Raw genomic sequence first — 15,869 nt, forward strand, 5'->3', positions numbered from 1 at the left:
GAAAAAAAAAAGGCGTTTGTGTTAGGTCAGCTTTAACGTGCCATGCCCACTTTTACCTTGAAGAAATCGTTAAAGTTCCGCGACCGCGGGGCTTTATGATCTTTGCTTTCCTTTTGCCTTTTTTCTTTTTCTTTTCTTTTTTTTCCTTACCTTTCTTCGAGTGCCTAGAACGAAAAGGAAAAGAAAAGAAAAGAAAAAAAGGATAAACGAAGCGGAACGAGTCCATCGAAATCGTCATCATTTTTTCTTATCCAATCTCGAAACGTCTTTCTATCATACGTATAACAACACACGTACGTATACAATTACATAAACACACACATATACGTTCATGTATAATAGAACACCATACGTACTCGTATCACCTATAACGAACACATACATAATATACAACAAAATAACAGGCACAGAAAAAACTTACATATATATATATATATTATGTATGTGTGTATATATATATATGTATATTATATATATTCACACATTTTCTCTCACATTTTGCAGCACCGAAGCAGCCCCGTGTACGCTCGTTTGTAATTATCCAAACACCATTTTTATTCTTTCTATTTTTTTGTTTTTGCTTTTTTTTTTTTTCTCTCTCTCTTTTTTTTTCATTTTTATTCTTTCAACGTGACTCGCGATACACAAAGGATATGTAAATTGTACATTAGTAGCTTGGCATCGAGTTGGGAAAATGTAAAATAGACTTCTTCTTCTCCTTCGTCCTTCTGATCTTTTCACCACCCCCCCCTCTCCCCTCCCCCTCAACCTCACCACCCCACCCGTTTTCACCCTATTTCACCCAAACCCCCTATCCACGTATATCTTTCTCCTTCTTTCGTATGACATCTATGCTTCTTTTTATTTTTTTTGTTTTCTTTCTCTTTCTCTTTCCTTTCTGTTCGTACTCTGACGTAAATTAAAACATGTCGCGCTTCGAGCGTTCCACGTCTTTCCTTTTCTTTTTTTTTTTTTTTCAAATTTTATTTCTCTTTTCTTTTTTCCTGTTCCTTCCTTCCTTCCTTCCTTCCTTTCATTCTTCCTTCCATCCATCCATCTATCCGTCCATGCATTTTTTACACTTTTTCCGTTTTTTTTCTTTCTACATTTTTTTCCCATCTTTTTTTTTTTTTTTTTTTTCGTTTATACTGGAAGAAAATTCATACAATGGAGGGTTAATTTTCTTTCGGGTCATACTCTCTCTCTCTTTCTCTCTCTCTTACTTTCTCTCTGTCTGTCTGTCTTTCTTTTTTTTCCTCGTCGACGATGCCTTCGAGTTCTCTCGATAATTTCAAATGCGAATAAAAAAGAAAAGAAAAGAAAAGAAAAGAAAAGAAAGGAAAGAGAGAATGGAAAAAAGCAAAAGGAAAGGAAGGTTAGGGAAAGGTACGAGGGGTAAGGGAAGACCTTCGTTGATTATTGTTAACTTATAGAAGCATTTTTATTCTTTCTTTCTTTATTTCTTTATTTCAATTATAGAGTTCTTATATATTAATATGTACAAAATTTATGCTACCTATAATCAGGTTTTTATTGCACACCTAACAAAGTATTTTACAATGTCTTATCATTATTTCACTTATATTTATCTTACATTTTTGATAAATTTATTCTACCTTTTTAACACGCAACATTCAATAATAAATAAATAAATAAATTAATTAATTAATTAATTGATGTGAATAAATGTGTATCTTATATAAACATATCTCGTATTCCAAGGAAATGTTGTCCCAATTAATATGTTTCGATATATTATAATACATTTTAATTCAATACTCTTATGTATTGCCCAATAATTGGACAAATTGGGTAAATTTATTCTCACGATTTTGTTACTCTAATATACATACGTATAAATATTAACTAAATATATGAAATAATTTCTCGATAGAAAAAAAAATACGTGACGAAAAAAGAATGTGTTGACGATAAGGAAAAAAAATAATAATTCACGTTATTCGCAATAGGAGGAGGCCTTAATTCAATGAAGAACGAAGGAGAGAATGGGTTTTCAAACGAAAGGGAAGAGAAGAAGGGTAAGACAGGGTGAGTGAGAGTGAGAGAGGATGGGTCAACCCCCATTTCGTAGTATTGTCATTCACCCTCTTCTCTCTCTCTCTCTCTCTCTCTCTCTCTCTCTCTCTTAGAGTCACCCCATCCAAGTCCCATTTGCTCTTGGAGGATTATTCGCTTATCGGTTCATTGTGGATTCCTCTTGTCCTTTATGAGCGGCGTCTACCTCTCTTGCATGTTGAATATCTTCCCTCTCTCTCTCTCTCTCTTTCTCTCTTTCTTTCTTCATCCGCAGATTACTTGGACGCGTTCATAATATGTGGGGTAAGAGGTTAAACGTATCTATCATGTGTGTGTGTCATGTGTGTATATGGGGGTCATTATTCAACAATTATTTTATTTATTTTACCCCATTTATTTTTTCTTTTTTATTTAATTTAGTATATTGGTATAGAATAAATAAGAATTGTTGTTGCATTTTTGTAAAAAAGAAAAGTTGTATCGGAAGCCCTTCAAACCCTAAAGGGACGAAGTATAAATATATAAATAAATAAATAATAATATTTAATATATATTTCTTTTTTATTTTTTTTTACGTAACAGTAGATTAACAGTAACCAACTTTAGAAAGAAGAATTTACGGAAACTTATTCAGTTATATAGCATAAATTGGCAATATGAACATATAATATTATGCAGGGATGTTTTCGACACAGACACGATGATCTTATATGTTTCCCTCCCCCTCCCCACCCCACTCCTCAATTTCTTGATTTTTCTTTTTATTTTTCTATTTTCTTTCTCGTCATTTCTCGACTATAAAACACGTGTCGGAAGAGCTGTAAATTGTTTTCTCCGCTTGACTCCAGTCGGGCCGTCATTGCATACACGATTACTATACCGGAAGCGTCCGGTGCGTGATACTGACAAGAGAAAAATAAGAGTAACATAAGGATCGTGTTTATATTGGAAATATAATGTTGCTAGTGAAAGCTACTACCACTATTACTACTACTACTATTACTAGTAGTAGGTTCCTAGCGAATGAGAAAATTCCTCGGACCCCTCGTATGATTTATTTTCTTCGAAAATGATTTTTCTTCTTTCCTTTTTTCCTTTTTTTTTACTACTCCTATTTTTTTATTATTTTGTTTTATTCTTATTATTTATTATCTCATTTTTTGTTGTTGTCGAACGAAAAGAAAATATTTCTATCGAAAAGATAAATATATATAGTTTGTTATTTAATTTTTTATTAATCATTATATTATAATATTGTTGTTATTTTAATAATTGTTGGTTGTATTATATTATATATCATAATTATTTTTTTTATAAATATTATACATGACGACAGCCTAATTGTTGGATCCAATTTTGATTCATTTTCTTAACCATTCTTTTTTTCTTTCTCTCTTCATTTTTCTTTCTTTCTTTCTTCTACTTCTACTTCTACTTCTATTTCTTCTTATTCTTTTCTTTATTATTCATCTCTATTGTTCACAGTCAAGATTTAGAACGGGATAATGAGAAAGTATCTATACCGTGAAAGTTCTTGTTTCTCGAGAATCCCGTATTAATTTTCATAACCATCAGGAGGACGTAGTACTATAGTCAAGGGTCACGGCCAACCGGAATAATAAGTTTTTCGAATAATTTTACGCACGGCCGATCATATGAATTCGCTCGTCGCAAGCTAGCTTTCTTACCTTCCCTTTCCACTTTCCTTTTCTTTTTCTTTTCTTTTTTTTTACTTTTTATTCCTTCTCTTACCTGTTATTTATCCTTTTTCTCTCTCTCTCTCTCTCTCTCTCTCATTTTCATTCTCTATTTTGTTGTTACAAAAAACGTACGGGCTGTCCGATAGATTTTATTTTATTTTTTTTTTATCCTTGACACCGGGTGTCGATGATTTTATAACAGCAAACTTAAACGTATGTGAAATATGAATTATTTTTGTTTGTTTGTTTGCAAATTGATTAAAATTAGTAAACGCGTAAATTGAAATTGAAATTAAAAATTGGATGTAAAGGGAATAATAAATAAAAAAAAAGAAAAAAATAAATAAATAAAAAGACAATCTCGTAAAATAATAATATATATATATATATATTTTCGATGAGAGAGACAAAATGATAAAAACTGAAACGATAGAATGAAACACACACATTTCAACACAGAGAGAGAGAGAGAGATAGAGATAGATACATATTTAGTATAGCGAACGATTATTTCGTGGGCACGTTCATTTTCGATATCGCGAGGGGGTGGTAGGTGATATCAAATTTTGATGTCAATTTTGATACGAACGAAATTATTCCGGGTGGCTTAACGGTGTTTACTGAACCGTTTCGTATTAATCATCCGTTAACGGACGAGAGATCGTTTGAAGGATCGCGGAAGCAGCAGCAGCAGCAGATTTGCTTGGTAAAACAATTATTATTTGAACGATAATGTCTATTCGTGCACGTACGATTCCTATCTATCTGTCTATCTATCTCTTTCTCTTTCCGTCTCACTTTCTCTGTCTGCTTTACTCTATCATTTTCACGTACACACGTAAAGATATATGAGGCATATACAAAAACTATCTCTAACGTGAGAAAGTTAAGATTAATATTGACGTAATCACAAAGCCGATATATATATAATACACTTTTGTTTAACTATCTCACATTTGGAGATAAATTTTCACAAGTGAAACATAACCATTATCTACATGATAACTCGTAATAAAACTTTTCATATGGTTTTGGTAACCCTTTAATACAGTTATTTGTCTAACGTATAATCATCTCTTTGTAATATTACAAACTTACCATCTCTCTCTCTCTCTCTCTCCCTTTGTCTATTTTTTTTTAATCATCTATATTTAATGAACATTCGTAGATTCGTATTATATTTATCTTGTCTAGTTTTTAAAGTTTCTCTCTTTATATATATGGTTTTGAGATAAATTTATACTGGTATTATCGTTTAATGAAATTTTCGTTGAAATCACGTAAGAAATCTTTCATTTTCTTACATTTATCTTACTCGGTATGTACGTACGTACGTATAATACTTATTTATGCAATGGTTTCGGTGCATGGGAGAGGGAGGAGCGGGTGGAAAAAAAAAGGAAAAAAAAAAAGAAAGAAAAGGAACGCGAGAGGCAGCTAATGCAAATTCGAGTTATCTTTCAATTCCTGGATACGTGGAACGAACTCGTGGGATTCATTTCGCGGGCGAATGGAAAAACGTTTCTTCTTTTATTTGTATCGAAACGGAATGGAAAGAATAGCCTTGCTGTGTTGAGTTTCTTCTTGGATGAAAAAGAAGAAGAAGAAGAAGAAGAAGATGAACGAAACGTAACAGAAGGAAGAAAGGAAGGAAGGAAGGAAGGAAGGAAGGAAGGAAGGAATTTGTTCTATTACTTATTTATCCTACCTTCGAATTTCAATCTTAGGACGAACCTTTACCTACGGGCACAAATACACACACACACACACTGTACATTAAAATAATGTTTAACTATAAATAATCTAAAGGAAAATTTAATAATTAGATACACAACGAACATTATATCATTATTTAATTATCAATATTCTTGTCGAGAAATATATTATTAATATAAGTCTCTCAAAGGGAAATTTAAACGGTTGTTAAATCTTATGAACAATTTATTTTCAATTAGTTGTACGACTTCATCAGCAACTTGATCTTTACAGTTCACGTGTCAATACATATTTTATCTTTTTTACATAGTCATACATTTCAATAATACTTAACATATTACAATACAATTTATTCTTAAACACCTTCTCTTATCACACGTAATCAAATACTTATTTTCATATTTTCAAATACTTATTATCATTATTTTATTTCGTTACGTTGTTTAGTTTTTCAATGTAAACGTATTCTATCGTATACCATTACACGTATACATAAATATAAAAATCGGATAAGAACAATATATAAATATTTTTTAACTATAGTATCTCTGTCTAAAAAAAGAAAAAGTAAAAGAAACAGAAAACACCAGACAGATAATAGATAATCATATAGATAAATAGATAGATAGACGAAAGGAGGAGACACTTCTTCTTTTTTTTTTTTTCGTCCCCCCCCTTTTTTCTTTTCCTTTTTGTTTTTTTTTTTTATTTAGTTTGAAAAGAGGAGTGGCAGAGAGGAGGAAGGATATTATAATCACGTTGTACTATCGATTGACGTGTGCCGGAGGGTTGTACGAGAACTGATGTAGGTAGGTAGGTAGGTAGGTAGGCAGGCAGAGGAGGGGAGGTGGGTAGGGGGAAAGGGGTGTCAGATATAAGGGAAGTAGTAGGAATTGGCAGGGAGAAGACGCCCTCTAATAGAATGCCAATATGATTATGTGTGCCATGCTGCATCCAAACCACGATCCACTGTGCATCTACCGTACTCTTGAATACTTGTACTCGGTGTGATCGAATAGAGACTCCTGCTGTCTCTTCAAATGGCTGACTAAACTCGTTTCGCTTCTACTTCCACCCTTCTCTCTCCTCTATCTTTCTCTTTTTCAGTCATTCGTTTACTCTGTCTTTTTCTATCTCCCATATGCATACGTGTGTTATACGTCTCACCGATCGAGAAAATAATGCATCATGCAGGAATCAATTTATTCTTTGTATTACATGTGTTACGATCATTGTATATACGGGTATTGTATAGATTGTTCCGTTGTAATACATTGATATATATATATGTATATGTATATGTATACTTATTGGGTTTTCAGGAATGTACGTACCGATTGATATTTTTAATAAACACACTCATTGAATTGTTCTATAAATCGATGAAAATTATCAGGACAGACTAGTATTATAATAAATAAATGAAATTGTAAAATTTAACGTGTATATAACACCAATATAAATTTTTCCTTGACCAATTTGATACAGGTTAAACAAAATAATGAAACAAAATTTGTATATTACATAGATTTCGGTTATCAATACCAATGGTCAACTCTAAACACGAAAAAAATAAGAGAGAGAGAGAGAGAGAGAGAGAGAGAATGAATAAATAAGGAATCATTGAAATAACACCGATTAGTTTAATCAATCGTGAGAAAGAAAAAAAAGAAAAAAACAAAAGAAGAAGAAAAGGGGTGTGTGGGGTTGGGGGAAGTCCATAAATGTCGATCGGTGTTATGCAAAACTTTCGATTTATAATGTTTTCCAGACGAATGGGTTAATTCCTTGAGAGTAGTAGGTGTTTATGGGAAAATCAAGCGGTCATGTGCATTCGATCCTACGGGGCCAGCAACAACACATCGTTGTTTAAAGCTGCATTATAGCATACGTTCGAGTGGAAAATGGGCGCGTTAGTTGAAACCGCGGCGATCAATGCATCGTCATAGCGTTAGAACTATTCTCTAACACTTCTCCTATTCATTTATCCCMCCCCTTCCCCTCCTCTCTCTCTCTCTCTCTCTCTATTCCACCATTCCGATTGTATTTTCTTCGCATTTTTTCTTCTTCTTCTTCTTCTTTTATTTCTTTTAATCGATTAATTTCTTGATTCCTGTATTATTGTCGTTTGACAAAATATAACAAACGAACAAATAGATTGTTAGATAAATAAATAAAGATAAATCGATTTTATTAACGATACCCCTTTTTTTATTCTTCGTGTCGATTTGATAAAAATACAAAAATACAAAAAAAAATTTGATAAAAATACAAAAAATCAGGGGGGATCAGGGGAATAAAAATCCTATCTTTCTTCTCGAACGCGATGATCGATTTACTCGTATAAAAAAAGGAGACGGAAAAAAGAGAAAGAAGGGAGAAGAAAAAATTTGAGCAAAAGAAAAGGAAAGAAGAACAAAAAAATTTCATAGTACTTCTTTTTTATTTTTTATTTTGATATTCTCTAGAAATGTATCAGGGACGAAGTGGACGCGACGGGGCCAGTGGATTTCAGGAAGTGCTTTAATGGCGAACGAACGAAGGCGTCTATAATATATATCGAAAGATACATCCGGTAGGACATCCAACCCATCCTCTTTCTCTCTCTCTCACTCTCATACATACACATACTCTTTCTCTCTCACTCTCATACACACACATACTCTTTCTCGTTTCTCTCTTCTTCATCCGATTGCTACCACCCTACCCCAACCCAACCCCACAGAACCCCTCCCCATGGGTTCGACTAACCACCCTCCAACAACCAACATCGATGGTTGTTGGTATGGTTCGACCAAGGTAGAACGAAGGTAGGTGTAGTGTATAGGGGTAGTGCCCGTCAAAGTTAACCTTTGTTTCGCGCATGGCTAGCCTTTCGAGTTTATCAGTGTGTACCAGGTGGCGGAGCTTTATTTATAACACGCAGCATCCCTCTCTCTCTCTCTCTCTCTTTCTATCTTTCTTCCTCGTCTTTCGTGGAACCGGTGTGCTAACTCAACGCGTTAAGCCGTGCGAGTTGTGCTTCGTTTCTACGCTCTTGTATCTGCTTCAAAGATCTACTCTCTTCTCTGTGTGTGTATATATAGATGTGTGTGTGTGTGTGGGTGGGTGGATGTGAGTAGGAATGTATGGGTAACTCGATCGAGAATGCAGTTAGGTATACATGTATGTTTTGTGTGTGTGTGTGTGTATATGCATTCTATCAAGTGCTCCTTCTAACCTGTTCTTTCGTTCCAAATTTTCTTACATTATAGATTTGTCTTATCTGGTCTTTCCATATTTTTGAGCTTACGAACGAAGAATAAGAATAAATTTTGATTGAGGAAAAAAGATAAGAAGAACAATAATAAATATAGAATAGAAGGGGAAGTAAATAGTATGAAGAAAAGTTAGGAATAATGCGATTGAATTTGATCGTAGATTGCATATTTTAATTGTATGAACGATGACGAGAATAATTGTACACTTTGAAAAATGTTGTTTAGATCTCATTAAACAATTCGAGACTTTTTCTAACAACTTGATCATTAATGTTCTGAATCTCATGTTTTTTTAATAAATTCTTCCTAAGACATACATTATTATATTTTTTTGTTGAAAAACAAACTGTACCACTTCACATTCATTAATCGTTAATCCTAAATCTGTTAAATTCAAAACACATAATCAAACACAAATGATTCTATCTAGACTCTATTATTTATAATTATTATAATATTGTAATTGTAAAATATAATAATACAAATAATTATAAGAGAAAATTAAATTGTAATATATATATATATTAGAGAAAGAGATAAGGTGTATAAATAAAAAATAAAAAAAAATATAATAGGAGAGAGTTAGGGGTGTATAAGTGAAAGTAGCGGTTTTTCCGCAAACACGGTCGTCCCGTGTACTTATTCTTCTTCTTCGTTTCTCTCTCTATCATTCTCTTTCTCTCTCTTTCTTTCTGAACACCCTTGGAACGTGTACTTAACCGGGCACGCCGGTCGGACCTTTACAATCGCAGAATGTCCGACGGCGCGTGAACGATTTTTCGCGTCGCTTAATGCCGATGAAAGAAAGCACGATTCTTTGTTCGTGTTCGTGATTTTCCGTTTCACGGATGAATTGAAAAGGAGGTTACTATCGTAAAAAGTATTATACGATTTTACGGTATTACCGGGTTGCGTTAAATACCATAAGTATTAAACCCCACTCGGTAATGTGTTTTTCTCTTGTTTTTTTTTTTCTTTTCTTTTTTTTTTTTCTTTTCCCTTTATTAATTCTTTCTTTAATTTTTTTTTCTAAATATTAACCCTTCTTCGCATGATTTTTTCTTTTCTTTTAAAATAAATCAGGGTTATGTAATTAATGCTCTAGATTAAAGGAAAAATATTTAAAAAAAATCCTAGTGCTATTTTTTGACAAGTGCGTTTTGTTGTACGCAATAGTCGCTTAAAAAGTTGCCAGCAACAACAAATATACAGTACAAGGGTTTTGAGTACCTTTTTTTGTTGACTAAATATTATGATTGAAATTTTCATCATCATGCAAAGAAGGGTTAACATATTTTACATAACTACAATATACGCGAATAAGCTTTTTTGTAATTTTTCCTCTTTTGTTATATATATTTTCTGGTTCGTTTATATAGTTTAAATAACATTTTACCCCAATCCCTTTTCTCGAACTCTCCCCCCCCTGTAGGTTTGGGGATAGTAGAATAAACCTACAGTATCCCCTGCTTGTCGTAAGAGTCGACTAAAAGGGGTTGAAATTAGGATTAACATTCTTAGCTTGTACAAATTTTATGAGAGACGTTCTTTTTTTTTTCTTTTTCTTTATAAATTATTTTTCAACTCGTGAGTAGGTGTTATTACATAATACGATATATGCATATGTAAACATAATTGTATAGAAACAAAGAAAGAAAACATATGACAATATACTGAAACTCGTATCTAGTATTATTGAATTATTTAGACAAATTTTTAGTATTCAAAAAAATATTGTTCATACTTATTGCATATTGCAAATTACACGCAAAATAGATAAAAATAATATTAATAAAAAGGTATCTTAAGGAATTTGAACATCAAAAGAAATAGAACTTATTTTTGATCAAGTTGGACGTTTCGTTCCTTTATTGAGACTTCTTCAGCAATTGGAAATTTTATTTTATTGTTATTTTTATATTACGAAATACATGAGATACATAAATTATAAAATATTACATATTACCCTAATCTCTAAAGTTCAGTATCTTTTTTCTTTAAGCAGACATACATGTTTCTTTTTATTTATAATATTCAAAACACAATACATCAACAATACATTAATGTTCTTTTTTTTTTTTTTAAATAATAATTCTTATTATACTAAATCACTTGAAAAAAAAACTTCTTCCTAATAAAATTAATAATCTTATATTAACAATAATTGTATATACATATATAAATATGTATAATTCTTTTAATATTTGTGATAAAATTCTTATGCACGCGTATCAGAGGATAGATAAGGAGAAGGATTTGATTCGATGGGGGTGTGGGAGAGGGTGGTAGTCAGATTGGGGTATGGGTATGGGTATGGGTAAGGGTAAGGGTAAGCTAGTAGTATGGTGTTGTAGAGAATTGGCGCTCACGTCGTGGGACAATGTCCTTCGACACGTTCAAAGGGGCTATCGAAAAGGGCACAAAGATGAAATTCTTAGCGGCGGAAGCAACAATGGGAAAGCGACGCCCGTCGAGAATGGCGGAATTAAATTTATTCAGGCAGTGCCAATAAGTCGGAAAAGTCGCACCCTAAAAGCCGGAATCCGTTCGTACGGTTCCATCCCTTCGGAACACTCCCTTCGTTCTTATTTTCCTTCTCGCTTACTTTCTATCTCTCTCTTTCTCTCTCACCGTATTTCTTTTTCTTTCTTTCATTCTTTCTTTCTTTCTTTTTTCTTTCGCATACACTTTACTTCTGTTTTATTGTGAATCGTAGAAGGTGTCTACGAAGGACTATGAATGTTGACGTGAGAATGGCGTACTATAGTTATAGAAACCAATACGAGTCGAGTTAACTTAATGGTAAAGATAAATTATGCTAGAAATGAGTTGTAAAAAAATAAATTAATCATTTGACTGTAGTACGAATGCATATATGCGTTTGGTAAAAGTTAACATCAATGTAATATAATGTTATGTTAGTTTGAGTATTGATTATTGTTTTTAGTCTTGTCTCTCACATGAAAATAACAGACATAAGAAACAAAAAAACTTTAATTATTAAATATAATTTATTATTAGGTAATAAAAATTATTTCATTCCTAAAATACACACTTCAATTAAAAGTATTCAGTACTCAAAGGAAATGATAAGATCGTAAATATTAATTTGGATTAATACCAAGAAGAAAATGATTTCATTATAAATGACGATTATTTATATTTATTGAATGATTATTTTATACAACTTATTTGAATAATAAGACACTTATTTTTGTTTGTTTGTATAATTATGTGTGACTAATTTAAAAAACCACAAGGATCGTTTATATATATATATACAGGAATGTATTTTAAATTTGTATGTATATACGTATATATGTAAAAGTATACTTATATAAACTATACGTAAGTACATAAGATAGTTCGAGAGAAACGATTCAACACTTGAAAATCACTGGGGACTAGCTAACGAAGAAGCGCGTTGTTTAATCCGAGCTTGATTTGCTATGGTCCTTGCAGTAAGATCTTGGCTTTTACGATTATCGTTTCCAGTAAAGTTAAGAAGTAGTGACGATGCTATTGGGATAAAGAAAGAAAAACCAGAAAGTAAGTATAAATAAGAAAAAAAAGAAAAAAAGGAAGCAGAAGAAGAAAATTGACAAAAATAATTAATAATATATTTGTGTGATCGTTTACTATATTATAAATATTATAATCATAATAAACGATATAGAGAAAAATAAATCTGATATTAAACAGATCATATTTGAAATTATTTCTCATAAGAATATTATATCATTCGTTTGATATATCCTAAAATCAAATCACTCGATGAATTTTGTTTCTGTTTTTATTAATTTCTTTTTCTTATGTTATTTTTTTTTTTTTCTTTCTGAATGGGAAAATTTATTGTTCTGTTCAACGACGATAGCTAACCAAAGAAGATAAGATTCCTTAGAGAATTTCGAAAGAACCTTCAGGCAAGATACGATAACGAGCTCGCGTTTCATCATTCTCGTTGGATATAACGCTATTTACATCGGACCGTACTCGTTTCTCTCATATATATATATATATATATATATATATATATATATATAAATATAATATATATGTTTATATATAATATATCTATATATCTATATTCTCTTTCGAGAAAATAGATTTATCTCAACGGGTTATTCGCATTATTAGGAGAAAGATGAACTCGATCGCGCCACGCGTAATTTTGCGATACTCGAAATACTATACCCGTTGGTTGGTTGGTTGGTGGTTTTCTCTTTCCACCTTTAGTCGAGGTAACACAAGAACTCATTACAACGAAATTACGCTGATCACCATCGGAGAAGGTCATCTATATGGGTTATATAGAATAATAAAGGATGGGTTAAGAAGAAACCGAGTGATATAACCAACACGTGATAATTACTGTATGTGAAATCGTAAGATTGTGTATGTATGAGATTCTACGAGAAAGTAAGAGAAAGAGAGAGAGGTTATTCTCGATTATTATACACGTTATAATACGTGTCTTTTGTTTAATGGCTATGTTTAACCCGCATCGTTGTATCCACTTCAGATTATGGTGTCTTGTTGAAACGGTGTATCCCGAACGAAAGCAAGCTTTAGTTTCTAGAGACAGCAAATAACCTTCCTTCCTTCCTTTCTTCCACGTGTTTCACCGACCAAGTATGATCGTCCTTGGAATTAACCAGAGACTCATACTAATTATAATTATCATCACCGAAGTAGTATAACCATGCTGTCCTGTGGTACCACCACCGAACACGTGGATATACAGAGAATGACTGAATTAGACAGGCAGTCGCATACACGCAAAAAGCTTGTAAGAGAGAGAAAGAGAAAGAGAGAGAGAGAGAGAGAGAGAACATACTGTAGTATTGTAGAACGAAAGCGTAGACTTGCAAGCTCGCTTAGCGACTTTGCTAATTGCCATCCCTTCGTCTCGTGTCTTGATTATAACACGACAGCAAGCTCGGACAGAAGCTCGTCCTTAAAGCAAGGATTCTAGACGAACACATAAATGCCTACGTCACGTTAATCCAGTCCGTTCCGTTTGCAAAGTGCCCACCAAGAACATAGAACGTAATCACGTATTTAGGTTCCTCTATTCTGTTTCTACGACAGTACGATGATCATTGTTTCTATTTCTATTCCTATATCTATATATGTATATTTCTATCTTTATCTTTATCTTTATACCATAGTTTTCGAGATGATGACAATTGAAGTTAACAACGACGTTTTCTTACATGATCGTTTAACGTTTAACTTATGATTAAGTTAACTCGTTTGAACATTTGTTTATGTGAAAATTGTATTAGAATTTTGGTAGATATTCTATTAGATTTGTTGATTATTGATTTTTATTAGATTATTGTCTTTTGTATTTTTTTCCGTGTGTGTATCAGTTTGCATATGAATTATAGTGTTGGGTGTGTATTGAATATATTATTGTAAAGTTATAATAATATGTTAATATATATATTTGGAAAATTTGGAATGTGGAAATATTTAAAAATTGCTTGGAGACTCATTTTTTTTTTGTATTATCATATACTATGAAAATACGATTTTTATATTGAGACAATCCTTATATAATACATGTTTCATTTTTCTGATTTATTATATATTATTTCTAAGTTTTATTTAATATAATTTTGATATACGACACTCTGAACAACTGAATTGTTTTATTGATGGGTTTCTAGTTTCTATTTAGTCGATGAGAAAAAAATCATCATTATTTTCAATGATTATTTTTTCTCATTTTTCAAATACAAAAATACTTTTCGTTATTAACAAAATATATACTGTTAGAAGATAAGAAATTGATACCTAATAGAAATCAGATAATTGGCCGAAACAACTTTCCACTTCTCGCTCGAAGTAAATTGATATCACATTTTGTGTCCTTATTGGTAGAAAAGATTACATCTACTAATTGGATAAGTAAGAAAAGAAGGAAAGAACGAAGAAAAAAAAAGATTGATACCGGCCCCTTTTTTTGTTAGTTCCCTTCCGAACTTACTCTTACATACGAAATCACGATAATTATTTAACTTTGAGTGTTTCTAATTGACAACTTAAATATAAATGCATAACATTAGATGCGTTATTCATTTAATTGACGATGAAAAATTAATACAACTTTCTCGATTTTTTTGTTTTCGTCTATACAATAAATATAATAAAGTATAGTATATATAATTATTAAAAAAAAAAAACAAAATGTCGAAATTCATTTCGATTATGTCTATTGTGTATGATATAACATTATTCTAATATTTTTCTTTTTGATAGATAATGTAATCATCTGTTCCTTATTAATATTAAAAATACAAACCTTTTTTCACAGTTATGACAGTTCATTCGTTCGTTCGTTCGTTCGTTCGTTGAGGTATAAAGCCCCTTCGAAGTAGAAAAAAAAAAAAAAACAAGAACGAGAAAAAAGATGAAAGAGTCGAAAGTAATTGGTGAAACAAAGTGCTGATAAAAAGTAATTTTAAGAAAGTCCTTTATCTTCCTTTTTCTTTCCTAAGTAGGTGGCCGAACGAATAATGGTGGATGAAGAAGAAAAAAAGAAAAAAAAAAGAAAAAAAAAAAAGAAAATAAAATGAGAAAAAGAAAAAGAAGTGGGAGGGAAGGGGAGGGGAGGGGGGTTGTACTCGTTCTAAGATAATGTATTGGAGGTGAATTGCAATGGACAGAATCAGTCTTTCGTAATTTACTTCGGAGTTAACAATACATACATATATATATATATATATACATGGGGTTACATTTGAGATACACGCGAGCGCGCACGATCCTTTACTCCTACTATCGTTGGATGACCTTCTGACAAGCAATTACAAAGTGATCGTGGAAGGAAGAAGGGAAGGGAAGGGAAGAGAAGGGAAGGGAAGGGAAGGAAGGAAGGAAGGGTAGAAACACTTAAACTGAAGAACGGTGCGAATAAACTCAAGTAATTCTTCAAAGAATCATTTTCACATATTCGTAACTTTGAATAATATTATCTCTATACACAATTAAATAATAATCATTAATTATATACAATGATAATTGAAATATAAAAAAGGTTTCGTTAATGTATATAAATTATTATTTGTACAAATAATGATAAGACATTGTAAAAAACTTTGTAAGTTGTGCAATAAAAACCTGATTATATATATATATTATTCGTACA

The sequence above is a fragment of the Polistes canadensis genome, unplaced genomic scaffold (assembly GCF_001313835.1).
Source record: "Polistes canadensis isolate GaletaPanama2010 unplaced genomic scaffold, ASM131383v1 scaffold_40, whole genome shotgun sequence".
Lineage (NCBI taxonomy): Eukaryota > Metazoa > Arthropoda > Insecta > Hymenoptera > Vespidae > Polistes > Polistes canadensis.